We start from the raw sequence: 15620 nt of genomic DNA, 5'->3' as shown, positions 1-15620 counted from the left end.
GTTTCAAAAAGAAAAGAATTTCCGCTGTAGTATTAAGCAGCTAATAAGCACAGGAAGGATTAAGATTTTTTTAATAGAAGTAATTTACAAATCTGTTTAACTTTCTGGCACCAGTTGATTTAAAAACAATACGTTTTTCACCGGAGTACCCCTTTAAAGTGTTTCCCAACCAGTGTGCCTCCAGCTGTTGCATGCTGGAAGTTGTAGTTTCACAACAGCTGGAGGCACACTGGTTGGGAAACATGGTCCTATTAGATAATAAAGCAGAATCTCTTGTTCGGAGACCAATATATAGAGCAGCTACAAAGCACTTTTCCTGCTCTAAATGACCCAGCACTTCCATCAACTATTTTTATCATTGAAAGTTATCTCGTAACCACAGGTCAGACCACTGGGACCCCCCTTTGATCGGCAGGACATGTGTGCAGTCAACTCTCCATTCATCCTCTATGGGGCTTCTGAACATTTCTGGCTCAATAGTATGGCTGCAAATAAGTCATAAAGACCCGTAGCACAGCACCCATAGAGGCTGCAAAGTCATATAAATTCTATATAAATCAGGCATTTAAAAATGAATATAATACAGAGGAAGTGTATGTGCACTCACCGCTCCATATAGGTCACTGCGTTCCGGGGTCCGGGTCATGGGAAGCTGGATCTCAGCATGGGGCGCATGAAGGTAGCACTCGGAGGCAACGCCGGCAGTTTCGCACGTGAGTGCGTGCTTCTTCCGGCCTCTAGAGGCCGGAAGAAGCACACGCTCACGTGCGAAACTGCCGGAATTGCCTCCGAGCGCTACCTACATGCGCCCATGCTGAGATCCAGCTTCCCGTGACCCGGAACGCAATGACCTATATGGAGCGGTGAGTGCAAATACACTTCTTCTGTATTATATTCATCGATACTTCATCTGTAGTATATGCACCCCGCAGGAGGAACCCATAGACGGCGCCGAGATTGAGATGCGGATTCCATGCAGGTGAAGTTGCCGTTCAGTGTGCCCCCCCCCCCCTTTCTGTCTCGCATACTTATTTAAAAATGTATATTTTAAATGGCTATGTTTTTCTACATTGGGACCGCATGGGTGACCATACCCAATGGAGGAATGTATTTAAAGCAAACATCTATGCATACAGTACACAGACACCAAAAATGTGAAGTGACGTTACTAGCTATTAAGTATAAGCTGAAAAGGTACCAGAGTTTTGATCAGATATGAGTGTTCAGACCCAACCGTACGCTAGAACTAGCGGGGAGAAGTGCACGGCTGAGTACTGCTTCTCCCTGCTCCCTGTGCACATTCCCTAAGACAGTGGTGTCCAAACTGCGGCCCTCCAGATGTTGCAAAACTACAACTCCCAGCATGCCCGGACAACCATTGGCTGTCCGGGTATGCTGGGAGTTGTAGTTTTGCATCACAAGCAGGTAGGGATGTCCCGATAACAATACTAGTATTTGGTATCGGGGCCGATACTAGCCATTTCCCTGGTATCGTGGACTCGTTAAATGTCCCCGATACCAAATCCTATACCTGCTGCCGCTCCGCTGCCCCATTCTCCTGTCCGCATAATGGCGTTCCATGGAGGAGCATGTGACACACACTTCGGAGGAAGCAGAGTGACTTGTATGTGACATGCTCCTCCATAGAACGCCATTATGCGGACGGGAGGACACAGCAGCGGAGCGGCAGCACCCGTCAGAGGACAGCCTCAGGTTACCTTTCTACAAGGGTGGGGGCTGAGGTCTACACAGGGCCTGATACTAATGTCTAAAGGGGGGCCCTGCTATTTACAAGGGGGGCTGCTACTAACATCTGCAGGGGGGCTTGCTGTCTACAAGGGGGGCTGCAGTCTACAGGGAAGCTGCGGTCTACAGGTGGGCTGCTACTAATGTCTACAGGGGGTGCCTGCTGTCTACAAGGTGGGGGGGCACTGTCTACAAGGGGGGGCTGCGTTCTACAGGGTGGCTGCTACTAATGTCTACAGGGGGCTGATACTAACATCTGCAGGGGATACTACCTACTATTAAAGGCAATCTTACAGCAGAGTCACCTGCACTAACTTGAATTTATAGGTAGATTTCTACCGCTGCTCACCATGTGGTCATCGGTCTCACCCATAATGCAAATTTTTTGTTCTGCCCAATGGAGAAGAGAGAAATCTTGGCTCATATTACAGCAGCCGCCTCCATTGTACACAACAAGGACCCACATATCATACAGTAAGCAGCGCCAGAGACCGGGTCACCCTGGTGTCAGGTTCCCTTTAAAATAAAAGTACTTGTACTTGGTATTGGCGAGTACTAGAATTAAAGTATCGGTACTCGTACTCGTTGTTACAAAAATGGTATCGGGACATCCCTACCAGGAGGGCCGCAGTTTGGACACCACTGCCCTAAGACAACTCCATAGAGTTACATTATGAGTTGGTGTCAGTCACACGGCACAGAGTTAGGAAAGAACGCACTTGGCGTGATCTTCTACCGGTTTATTTTAGCGATTTTCCTAGGACATGTCAAAAGTTTTGTGAAAACCTTGTGATCAAATAATTTTTTGTGGTCCCTTTGAAAGCACTGAGCTTGGCAATGATCAGAAGCCCAATAAAGAATAAAGGATGGGCTGGCTGCACATGCGCTCTGTTCATTCTAGGGGACATTTTACCTCTATTTTTGTGATCGGTGGAGGTCACAGCAGTGAGATTCCCCAGTAAACAAGCTAGCTGTCCCCTAGCCTATGGATAGAGATATCTTCTGATTGTGGGAAAGCCCCTTTACGTAAAAAGGAATGTGTAAAGTAGACAACCCCTTTAGGCTGACAAATACTGATGAAGAAATGGCATTCTTTTAGATGGAATAGTTTCCCCTTCTGGACTTCCTTTTTATGGTTTACCTCACAATGAACGACGACTCTTGTAGAGGAGAAGGTGAGGCAGTAGACCATGTAAGGCTTTTCAGATCACCAGCCGATGAGTGTCAATTTCCAGAGGGTCTGAAAAAAAAGAACAAAAAGAACACAGCGAGCACAAATATTAAAAACTAGAAATCAAGATGCTATCTATACTTACTGCCTCATTTTTCACAGTGGTTTTGAAGAGCTATGGGTATACATCCTTAGCCTCCTTAGGGATGCATTGTTGTTAGGTCCTTTTGGTTGTCCTCCCGTATAAATGGTCGAATGTATCTGGAATTGATTATCTGTGAAAGAACAAAACTATTTTAATATCACTTCATTTTAATATGATTGTAAATATTTTTACAAACCAAGAAGCCAATAAGACTCCCCAGTCTTTTACCTGTAGGTCTACTAAGAATCTGTAAAGTCACCTTTAATTTATTTCTCTTTTGTGTCAAATTAAAGGGGTATTTGAGGATTTTTTTTTATTTGACTATGTTACAGGGGCTGTAAAGTTAGTGTAGTTCATAATATAGTGTCTGTACCTGTGTGCGACGGTTTTCTAACAATTCTTCTATGATTTTCACTCCAATATTTATTTTTACCAGCATACAAAATGTCTGCTGTCTCAGATTTTTCCCAGCTTGCAATGCGGCCGAGACCTGACTCACTAGTCAGCTGATGACAGGGAGCCTGTCTGCTTCAATGGGTGGAGCCATCGCTTGGTGGGAGAGAGATCAATCTGCAACTAATGCAACAGCTGTAGGCACCCTGATTGAAAACTACAGGTCTTTTGAATGGATGCAGCTCATTTATGGGTGGGGTGGCTGATGTGTGGGAGGGAGGAAGATGGAATTGTTGGATTTGTAGTCAAAAAAAGAAAAGTCAAACAGGAAATATTAGTTCACAAAAAGCTAGCCACAGTGTTATGGTAATCTCATGACATAGCCATTTAGCCCCAAGACAAGCGCAGATCCTTCCTAAGCATGTCCATTACTGTCTGCCAGGTATGTACTAAAATCACCTTATACTGGAAAACCCCTTTAACATTAAATGTTTACTCCTGACCATAGTGTTCCCTGCTGACACCTCTGTCCATGTCAGGAACTGTCCAAAGTAGGAGAGATTTGCTATGGGGATTTGCTCCTGCTCGCAACAGTTCCTGACATGGACAGAGGTGGAAGCAGAGAGCACTGTGGTCACACTGGAAAGAACTTCACAGATGCAGCTGATAATTGCTGGTAGGGTAAAGATTTTAAAATCTGTTTATCTTTCTGGCACTAGTTTATTTAAGAACACTTTTCCTCCAGAGTACTCTTTTAACCTCATCAACAATGAACCATGAAAAGGACTACAGTTTTTATGATATTACAGTTCTCTCACATTTACAGCTATAACATATCTTATCTGCTACTGTGATAAAGTTCTGCAATTCACTAATGATGCACATTGTGCTGCATGTAATGCACTCCACCTCTAAAAAGGGGTACTCCGGTGGAAACCTATTTTTTATTTTATTTTTTTAAATCAACTGGTGCCAGAAAGTTTAACAGATTTGTAAATTACTTCTATTAAAATATATTTACCCTTCCAGTACTTTTCAGCAGCTGTATGCTGCAGAGGAAATTATTTTTTTTTTTTTTGAAGTTTCTTTTTTTCTTGTCCACAGTGCTCTCTGCTGACACCTCTGTCCCTGTCAGGAACTGTCCAGAGCAGCATAGGTTTGCAATGGGGACTTTCTCCTGGACAGTTCCTGATACGGCATCAGGTGTCAGCAGAGAGCACTGTGGACAAGAAAAAAAGAAACTCAAAAAGAAAAGAATTTCCTCTGTAGTATACAGCTGCTGAAAAGTACTGAAAGGGTAAAGATATTTTAATAGAAGTGATTTACAAATCTGTTTAACGTTCTGGCACCAGTTGATTTAAAAAAAAAAAATGTTTTCCACCAGAATACCCCTTTAAGGCACAAAGGAGGAGAAGAGAGCAATGGAGATAGCAGGAAAGAAGAGATATATAATGAGTTACTTACCAGACTATAGGGAGGGGTGGGAGTCTAGGGTAACAATGCACTCAGAGTTTGGGGCATCACATCCCATATGACTATGTGAAAATGGCTTAAAGAAGTATTTCAGCCAAAGAAAGTATATTAGTAAGTAACTAACAATACTGTATGGAAACCATCTGCACACAATGTTTAAAGTTCGAAGGCACTGGTAGGAATCAATGTTTAGATGCACACAATATAAACCAGTGTTTCCCAACCAGGGTGCCTCCAGCTGTTGCAAAACTACAACTCCCAGCATGCCTAGAGAGCTGACACAGCAAAAAGTCATCCTTCAGCACACAGAAGAGGAAACATCTTGTGTAGGAAACCTCTAGGGCAGTGTTATCCAACCAGAGTGCCTCCAGCTGTTGCAAAACTACAACTCTCAGCATGCCCGGACAGCAGAAGGCTGTCCGAGCATGCTGGGAGTTGTAGTTTTGCAACAGCTGGATGCACCCCGGTTAGAAAACACTGATATAAACTATAACAAACCAGCAAGAGCTGAAGAGAAAGGACCATAGGAACGACAGTACAGCTACACGTGTACAAAGCGCCCACACCTTCAAGATTTCTCAATTAGGATAAAAGCAGTATAAATAAGCACACCAAAGGGAACTTTATATGCAATTATTTAAATAAACAAACATACACTGCTCAAAATAATAAAGGGAACACTAAGATAACACATCCTAGATCTGAATGAATTAACTAATCGTATGAAATATTTTCGTCTTTACATAGTTGAATGTGCTGACAACAAAATCACACAAAAATGATCAATGGAAATCAAATTTATCAACCCATGGAGGTCTGGATATGAAGTCACACTCAAAATCAAAGTGGAAAAACACACTACAGGCTGATCCAACTTTGATGTAATGTCCTTAAAACAAGTCAAAATGAGACTCAGTAGTGTGTGTGGCCTCCACGTGCCTTTATGACCTCCCTACAATGCCTGGGCATGCTCCTGATGAGGTGGCGGATGGTCTCCTGAGGGATGTCCTCCCAGACCTGGACTAAAGCATCCGCCAACTCCTGGACAGTCTGTGGTGGATGGAGCGAGACATGATGTCCCAGATGTACTCAATCGGATTCAGGTCTGGGGCACGGACGTGCCAGTCCATGGCATCAATGCCTTCCTCTTGCAGGAACTGCTAACACACTCCAGCCACATGAGGTCTAGCATTGTCTTGCATTAGGAGGAACCCAGGGCCAACCGCACCAGCATATAATCTCACAAGGGGTCTGAGGATATCATCTCGGTACCTAATGGCAGTCAGAACATTCTCCACGGCGTCTCCAGACTTTGTCACGTCTGTCACATGTGCTCAGTGTGAACCTGCTTTCATCTGTGAAGAGCACAGGGCGCAAGTGGCAAATTTGCCAATCTTGGTGTTTTCTGGCAAATGCCAAACCTCCTGCACGGTATTGGGCTGTAAGCACAACCCCCACCTGTGGATGTCGGGCCCTCATACCACCCTCATGGAGTCTGTTTCTGACCATTGGAGTGGACACATGCACATTTGTGGCCTGCTAAAGATCATTTTGCAGGGCTCCTCCTTGCACAAAGGCAGAGGTAGCGGTCCTGCTGCTGGGTTGTTGCCCTCCTACGGCCTCCTCCACGTCTCCTGATGTACCGGCCTGTCTCCTGGTTGCCCCTCCATGCTCTAGACACTATGCTGACAGACACAGCAAACCTTCTTGCCACAGCTCGCATTGATGTGCCATCCTGGATGAGCTGCACTACTTGAGCCACTTGTGTGGGTTGTAGACTCCGTCTCATGCTACCACTAGAGTGAAAACCCTGCCAGCATTCAAAAGTGACCAAAACATCAGCCAGGAAGCATAGGAACTGAGAAGTGGCCTGTGGTCACCACCTGCAGAACCACTCCTTTATTGGGGGTGTCTTGCTAATTGCCTATAATTTCCACCTGTTGTCTGTTCCATTTGCACAACAGCGTGTGAAATTGATTGTCAATCAGTGTTGCTTCCTGAGTGGACAGTGTGATTTCACAGAAGTGTCATTGACTTGGAGTTACATTGTGTTGTTTAAGCGTTCCCTTTATTTTTTTGAACAGTGTATATATCCACACACACAAAGCCTGGAAATATAAAGCTCTACCTCACCTTCAATAGATTTTAGGGGTTTCAGGGCCAATTACAAAGCCGAAACATTACAGATTATTTATAGTCCTATATTAAAAAGATATACAACTATACCGTACTCGCTGCACGCACTAAAACAAGACCATAAATCAAAGCGTCATTTGTGCGCCTATAATATTTTAAAGCAATATAATATTTACGTAACCACACTGCCGAATTCCCAGCGCTGTCAGCCATACAGAGGAAAGGTCAGGCTACTGGTGGGAACATACCCTTTAGTATCACAGCCAGGAAACCAATACTGACTTATCCGAGATCTCTGACATTCAAACACCGCACTCAATTCACAGAAGCCCCCGTGTTTGTCAAAGAACTGGAGAACACCCGGCTGCTTGTACTGAAAGCACTGTATACTCTATGCTGCATACACGGCCAAAAACGGCTGCAATTTACAATAAATCACTAGTGCTATGGGAGTATAAATGGTATTTTATATGAAGTATTTAATAAAAAATAACAATTAATAAACTTATCCTGTATTGACCACTATGGGACTTCTGGTACCCCTACTGATCAAATGCACATCCTGTTGCACTGTGTCTTAAAATGCAACTAAAATGAATGAGACCGAGCTGCAATACCAGACACAGCCACTGCCAAATGTATGGAGCTGTGCCTGGTAAATATTCAAGGGGTACTCCACTGCCCCAGCGTTTGGAACATTTTGTTTCGACGCTGGGTTCCGGCTGAGGGGGTCGTGATGGCACACCACGCCCCCTCAGTGCAAGTCTATGGGAGCCAAGCCCCCTCCCATAGACTGACATTAAGGGGGCGTGTCATCATGACCCCCAAAGCCAGCATCCAGCATTCGGAAACAAATTCTTCAGAATGCAGGGGCAGTGGAGTACCCCTTTAAAGAGACTGCAGCACCTCAACAGCCGATATGTGTGGGTGTCTAGGGAGTTGGACCAACACTGATCAGATCTTACAGCCCCAGTAAATCCCTCCAAAACCAATCCACTTTTAAAAAAAAAAACACGAGATGTCACAATCATCATCTATGAATTTTCAGACAGCTGGAAACCCCATCTTATGAGCATAATTGTTACCTTTCACTAAAACCCTGCCTGTAACAAGGAGAAGACTGCTGAAAAGCTTTATCTACAGAAATGGAAGTGTCAGCCTATTATTAGGCTTAGTGGCCAGAGTGAAAGCTGCAAGATTTCAGGAATTTGATATAGAAGTTTAAAAAAATAAAATAAAATAAAAACGACAAATATTACTTAATATATATGTTAAGCATAAAAAAAAATATTCCAAATAGGGCATTTTCTGGTGTTACTTTTTCTTTCAAGGGGTTATCCACCATGAGGTGATTTTAGTACATACCTGGCAACAAGTAATGGACATGCTTAGGAAGGATCTGCGCTTTTCTTGGGGCTAAATGGCTATGTTGTGAGATTACCATAACACTGTGGCTAGCTTTTTATGAACTGGTATTTCCTGTTTGACTTTTCTTTTTTTGACTACAAATCCCATAATTCCATTTCCCCCGTCCCACACATCAGCCACCCCACCCATTGAAACATAAATGAGCTGCATCCATTCAAAAGACCTGTGGCTTTCAGTCAATGTGCTTACAGCTGTTGCATTCGTTGCAGATTGATCGCTCCACCCATTGAAGCAGACAGGCTCCCTGTCATCAGCAGACTAGTGATCAGGTCTGAGCCGCATTGCAAGCTGGGAAAAATCTGAGACAACAGTCATTTTGTATGATGGTAAAAATAAATATTGGGGTGAAAATCACAGAAGAATTGTGAGAAAACCGTCACACACAGGTACAGACACTATATTATGAACTGCACTAACTGTACAGCCCCTGTAGCATAGTCCAATAAAAAAAAATCTGGAATACCCCTTTAAATACTATGGCTGCCAATGTTATAAGGCCACAGCAGCAGGTTGCGTCATTGTTATGGGGGTACTTAAGCTGTCCTTGTTTTCAGTCATTACAAATGGAAATTTAAGCAAATAATAAAAAGGTTTTTCCCCATGTAAGTCAGCCTTCAACTATAAACTTTGATGGGAAGTCGATCATTTCTTAAAAAAAAAATAAAATAAATTTGTATATTTGACCGGCTATGTTAACAACTCAAGACCAAGCCATGAGGATGACGTAAAATAAGACGGCGGTGCTGAACGTCTCATTCCCTTTATTTTGTATAAGCAGAATTATTTCAAAGTAAATATTTAGAGGAAATTCACAGCGAGGCACCACCCTGATCGAGATATCAACGTCCTTATACTTATAAAAACATCCTGTTATGTATACATAACAATAGGAATCCTGTGAGATCAGCAGAAAGTGACTTGTGGAATCAACGGAGGAAGGGGGGGGGGGTAATGTCTTATTCAAGGAAAGGACTTATTTCTGTTTGCATTTCCCATCTAGAAAATGGATAACATATTCTACATGATGACAGTCATGAGCATAAATGGCTCTCCTGACCAAACATATTACTCCAGCAACTACCGTAGGTTATCATTTCTGAAAACAAAGAGGACCGGTGGAGTCTTTGCAGCACCACTACATAGAGCTGAGTGAACTTACAGTACATTGGCTCGTAGCGAACCTCGCAGCTCGGCTGTTGATTACTTTAGTCTGCGTAAATTAGTTCAGCTTTCCAAGGGCTCTGGTTGCCAGGAAAAGTCCGGGATGACAGTCTTAGGTCTCCTAGGTCTGTACCACCTTTCCAGGCAACCAGAGCCCTTGGAAAGCTGAACTAATTTACGCAGACTAAAGTAATCAACAGCCGAGCTGCGAGGTTCGCTACGAGCCAATTTACTGTAAGTTCGCTCAACTCTACCACTACACTATAGTTTGTGGGCCTTTATTATCTAGCCTCCATGTTCCCCAGCCAGTGGTGATTTAAGTTTTAGCATTCCATATGCTTAAGAGATCATATACCGTCATCTGGGCAGTAACCACTTCTACTTCTTGACACGAAGAACCTAAAGTTCCACAATCACAACTGTGCAGTGACGACCCCAAACCCCCCGATAGCCTTTACACATTGTTGCAGTCTATAGTCCAGTGGTCTCCAAACTGTGGACCTCCAAATGCTGCCACATATGAAGGTCCATAGTTGGAAGACCACTGGTCTAAGGACTGTCAAGGTTACAGCTCTACAGCTTTCCACACTGAGATGGTTAAAGAGGTACTCCACAGCTCAGTGTTTGGAACAAACTGTTCCGAACGCTGGAGCTTGTGACATCATAGCCCCACCCCCTCATGATGTCATGTCCCGCCCCCTCAATGCAAGTCTATGGGAGGGGGCGTGACCGTCCCTCCCATAGACTTGCATTGAGGGGGCGGGGCTATGGCATCACGAGCTCCCGGCGCTGGTTGGAACAGTTTGTTCCAAACACTGAGCAGCGGAGTACCCCTTTAAGGCGAGTGCCCAGTTCACAGTCTATGCATTCATTAGCATAAAGGATCACAAAACTAATAAGCTACTACTACTAAGTTGCAGTGCCCATGCACCACTACTGCTAAAAAAAAAAAAAAATGCAGGTATGATTGGCGGCAGTGGGTGGGGGGTACTTGCCAGGAGTCGGACCCCTGCCAATCTAAAATTGTGGACTGAAATAAAGTTCTCATCTGCGTCAGAAGCTCTGTTCAGGACCTCCGTCATCAGACACAGTTTGGGGCCAGAAAACGGAGCAGGATGGGCCATTGCACAACAGACAGATTCCCATTGACTTTAATGGGGGATGTCTGGGCTACATATATTTAGCAGGATCTGGCTATACAAAAAAAATCATTGCTTGCAGCACATTTTGATCTAAAGGCTATTTTCACACTTTGGAATGTCCCCACGCAAAATTCTGTGCGGATATTCCGGAGACTACGGGTGCCAGCAGAACATGTTGGCACTAGGACTCAGAGACAGCTATGCATTCTGTGTGGAGTCCGCAGAAAGAATGGACAGGTTCATTCTTTCTGCGGACACGGAAATCGAATTTCCTTGCCAGCACAGCAGAATCCCATTTAATTCAACAGGATTTTGCTGCTCCGGAATCTCCGTGCAGAATTCCCTCTGCACTGGCACATCTTGGTGCCCACTATTATAAAGGGTTGCTAAGCTAATGCACATTTGATGCTGTGACTAACACACCTTATTGGATAACACATCACAATCAATGATGTGATCCATTATACGCAAACCTGATAAAGTGGGAAGAACAAATATTTGATACACTGTCAATTTTGCAGGTTGTCCTACTTACAAAAGCATGTAGAGGTCTGTAATTTTTATCATAGGTACTCTCAAACTGTGAGAGACTGAATCTAAATAAAAATGCAAAAAAAAACATTGTATGAGTTAAAAAAAAAATGCATGACAAGTATTTGATACATAAGAAAAGCATAACTTAATATTTGGTACAGAAACCTTTGTTTGCAATTACAGAGATCAAACGTTTTCTGTAGTTCTTGACCAGGTTTGCACACACTGCAGCAGGGATTTTGGCCCACTCCTCCATACAGATCTTCTCCAGATCATTCAAGTTTCGGGGCTGTTGCTGTGCAATACGGACTCCAGGACCTTGAGATGCTTCTTAGGGAGCCACTCCATAGTTGCCCTGGCTGTGTGTTTCGGGTCACTGTCATGCTGGAAGACCAGCCATGATCCATCTTCAATGCTCTTACTGAAGAAAGGAGGTAGTTGGCCCCATCCATCCTCCCCTCAATATGGTGCAGTCATCCTGTCCACTTTGCAGAAAAGCAGCCCCAAAGATTGATGTTTCCATCTCCATGTTTCACAGTTAGGATGGTGTTCTTGGGGTTGCACTCCTCCTTCTTCCTCCTCCAAACAGGGAGGGTGGAGTTTAGACCAAAAGGTTCTATTTTTGTCTCATCAGACCGCATGACCTTCTTTCATTCCTCCACGGGATCATCTAGATGGTCATTGGCAAATTTCAGACAGGCCTAGACATACTAGCTTGAGCAGGGGAACCTTGCGTGCGCTGCAGGATTTTAATCTATGACACTGTAGTGTGTTACTAATGGTTTTCTTGAAGACTGTGGTCCCTCTCTGCAGGTCATAGACCAGGTCCTGCCGGGCAGTTCTGGGCTTATCCCTCTCTTTCCTCATGATCACTGATGCCCCACGAGGGGAGATCTTGCATGGAGCCCCAGAACAAACGAGATTGACCGTCATCTTGAACTTCTTCCAGTTTCTAATAATTGCGCCAACAGTTGCCTTCTCACCAAGCTGCTTGCCTATTGTCCTGTAGTCTATTCCAGCCGTGTGCAGGTCTACAGTCTTATTCCTGATGTCCTTACACAGCTCTCTGGTCTTGGCCATTGTGAAGAGGTTGGAGTCTGTTTGATTGAGTGTGTGGACAGGTGTCTTTTATACAGGTAACAAGTTCAAACATGTGCAGTAAATACAGGTAATGAGTGGAGAGCAGGAGGGTGTCACAAAGGGGAACAAACAGTTCCGAACGATGGAGCCGGCGCCGGGAGCTCTTGACATCATAGTCCCGCCCCTCATGATGTCACACCCCGCCCCCTCAATGCAAGTCTATGGGAGGGGGCCTTACAGCATTCACGCCCCCTCCCATAGACTTGCATTGAGGGTCGGGGCGTGACATCATAAGCGGCATGGCTATGACGTCAAGAGCTCCTGGCGCCGACTCCAGCGTTTGGAACAGTTTGTTCCAAACACTGAGCAGCGGAGTACCCCTTTAAAGAAAAAAATAATAGGTCTGTGAGTGCTGGAATTCTTACTGGTTGGTAGGTGATGAAATACTTATGTCATGCAATAAAATGCAAATTAATTTTTTTTTAAATCATACAATTTTCTGGATTTTTGTTTTAGATTCCGTCTTTTACAGTTTAAGAGTACCAATAATACCAAAAAAAAATTGCAGACCTCTACATGCTTTGTAGGTAGGAAAACCTGCAAAATCTGCAGTGTATCAAATACTTGTTCTTCCCATTGTATATTTTTTGCACATAAAACATAACTCTGGTTGCCATAAAAAAAAATACAGTAAACTATTGTTTACTATACCGGCTTCTGAAATGTAAAGCTCGAAAAGTCAGAATCAAAGCCGTGCTGCAACCATCTCAGAAAGTGTCTCTTGATGTAAAGGGCACCCTAGAGTCAGGCTGGGCTGGCATCATTTCTGTATATAATGCTTTGTTAGAATTTGTCTCAGTACCTTTTTGTATCTGACAGACTGAATCAATCGCTGACACCCTGGAAGAAAAAGGTTAGCGGCAGAAATGTAGGGGGGGGGGGAACCTTTGTCACTAAGCACTGTAAGCTAAATAAGGCAAATAATGCAAGTTAAGCATACAGTAAAATAATGCCAGAGACAGAAGTGCTGCCGAGGTAACGTAAGCAAATGTAGAAATGAATTATAGCCTCACCAGACAAAAGGCTTTGTGAAATGCCTAGCATAATGCATATACAGACCTTAAAAAGCTTGACTAAGCTTAGTGGTCAAAAGAGAAGGAGAGATTGAGCAAAACTCATCCACTGAATAACCTATACCCCAACAGAGAAAGATCTATGAATCAAGGCTGGTGGGGGTGGGGAGAAGCCACTAGGGACCGCCCTGATGACTCCTGGTTTGGGCAGCATGAAAGTGATGACAGGTTCCCTTTAAATCCCTTTGAAACTAGCGCAGTCACGAATACCGTGAACAACATATGGCACTTGCCGACACTTTTGCACACTTGTATGCAAGGCATCACCCAGTGCAACCATTTTATACAGGAACAGTCAGCTATACTGATATGGTAGCTTTAGTAAATATTTGTATCTGTATGTAGGGACACTGCCTGATGACAAGGGGAACAGTAATGCCTAGTCGTCAATTTATTCATACATTGCCAAAAGGAATAACAGAGGAACAGCACAATATAGAGTTCTAAAGAAAAGAAGGATTTAATGGAGAATACATGTTTACTACTACAGTATTATACTACTATACATGTTGGCAATGCCACTTTAAGTAAGCAGAAAAGGGGGGGGGGCGCATGTTCTCCCCATAGTTGTTAGGTTTACACACAAAAATACACATACCGTATATACTCGAGTATAAGCCGACCCGAATATAAGCCGAGGCCCCTAATTTCACCCCAAAAACCCAGGAAAAGTTATTGACTCGACTATAAGCCTAGGGTGGGAAATACATCATCCCCCCCCCCCTTCATCATCATCCAGTCATCATCCCCCCACCCCTTCATCATCACCCCGTCATCATTCCCCCCATCATCATCACCCCATCATCATCACCGCCTGTCAATCCCTCAGTGGTCTTCAACCTGCGGACCTCCAGATGTTGCAAAACTACAACTCCCAGCATGCCCGGACAGCCATCGGCTTTCCAGGCATGCTGGGAGTAGTAGTTTTGAAACATCTGGAGGTCCGCAGGTTGAAGACCACTGCGGCCTTCGTCATCATCCAGACCCAGCTCGGTGGGAAGGGTCGTCAAGGCAACGTCACTAGTCCGGGGCCGGGCCCGGAGCAGAGAAGAGGGCCTCCCGGTGAAAATGTACAGCCCGGAATGACTAACTCTCCCCACTGGACGTTCCCTGCAGCATAGATGGCCTGGACCAGCTCACCCTTCCTTCCCACCGAGGGGAGGTGAGTAGAAACTAAAGGGGGGCGTCTGGATGATGACGAAGGCCGCAGTGGTCTTCAACCTGTGGTCCTCCAGAGGTTTCAAAACTACAACTCCCAGCATGCCCGGACAGCCGATGGCTGTCCGGGCATGCTGGGAGTTGTAGTTTTGCAAAATCTTGAGGTCCGCAGGTTGAAGACCACTGAGAAGGGATTGACAGGCGGAGAGTTCACTCGAGCATAAGCCGAGGGGGGCGTTTTCAGCACGAAAAATCATGCTGAAAAACTTGGCTTATACTCGAGTATATACGGTAGGTTCATTTGGTAATGAGGCTATAAGACCAAATGAGGACAGGGACCGGTCAGTAATCTGTGTACAGTTCTGCAGAATATTTCAGTACTATACAGACAAAATTTAAAAAAAGCTGTAACTATGGGCTAACACTTATAGTGTCTACAGATCCTGTGGAGTAGGGCATTATGACATATTTGCATTTCAAGGGAAGATCCACCTTCACAATCAATATATTTCTTGTTCTAATGTATTTTATCTAAAGAATAAAGCAACTTTGCCTGATCCTGTGGTAATAGTTCTATTCTATCCCCTATTGGTTTTCAACCTAGAAACTGTGCATAAGAAAGGAGACAGATGGGAGGAATAAGACTGCGGGATCAAGACTACTAACTATTTGTCTATTAACAGTGAAACACTTTACTATCGCTGAACTCATTACTAAGCTTAATCATATTATCAGGCTGGAAAAGGGTGTGTATCATAAAAGGAAGGCTATTTCTAAATTCAAATCAATTTGGGGACCGTGGATTGATACCCCGGGTCTGCCTTCCACGTATCTTAGAAGAACTCACATGGATATATTGCTGGGAAGTGTTGGGGGAGGGTCTCACTGATGTATGACCATCTTTGTTTTATCCTATTTCT

General features: G+C 44.2%; 1 protein-coding gene across 4 annotated transcripts in view; it reads right to left on the bottom strand.

Annotated features, from left to right (window-relative positions):
* The window catches only part of FAM222B (family with sequence similarity 222 member B), a 204875-nt gene that overhangs the window by 147079 nt on the left and 42176 nt on the right, over nt 1-15620 (bottom strand). For 2 of the 4 annotated variants that reach the window (XM_056559075.1, XM_056559066.1), the window contains exons 2-3: nt 3063-3192; nt 2888-2986 (exon numbers count right to left, since the gene is read on the bottom strand). The gene's annotated coding sequence lies outside the window, so the exon portion shown is untranslated. Of the gene's footprint in view, nt 1-2887; nt 2987-3062; nt 3193-11494; nt 11616-15620 lie in introns of those variants that run through there. The other 2 variants (XM_056559067.1, XM_056559068.1) reach the window with 2 other exon arrangements.

The sequence above is a fragment of the Hyla sarda genome, chromosome 2 (genome assembly GCF_029499605.1).
Source record: "Hyla sarda isolate aHylSar1 chromosome 2, aHylSar1.hap1, whole genome shotgun sequence".
NCBI classification, from domain to species: domain Eukaryota; kingdom Metazoa; phylum Chordata; class Amphibia; order Anura; family Hylidae; genus Hyla; species Hyla sarda.
This window is presented reverse-complemented; position numbering and strand designations above follow the sequence as displayed.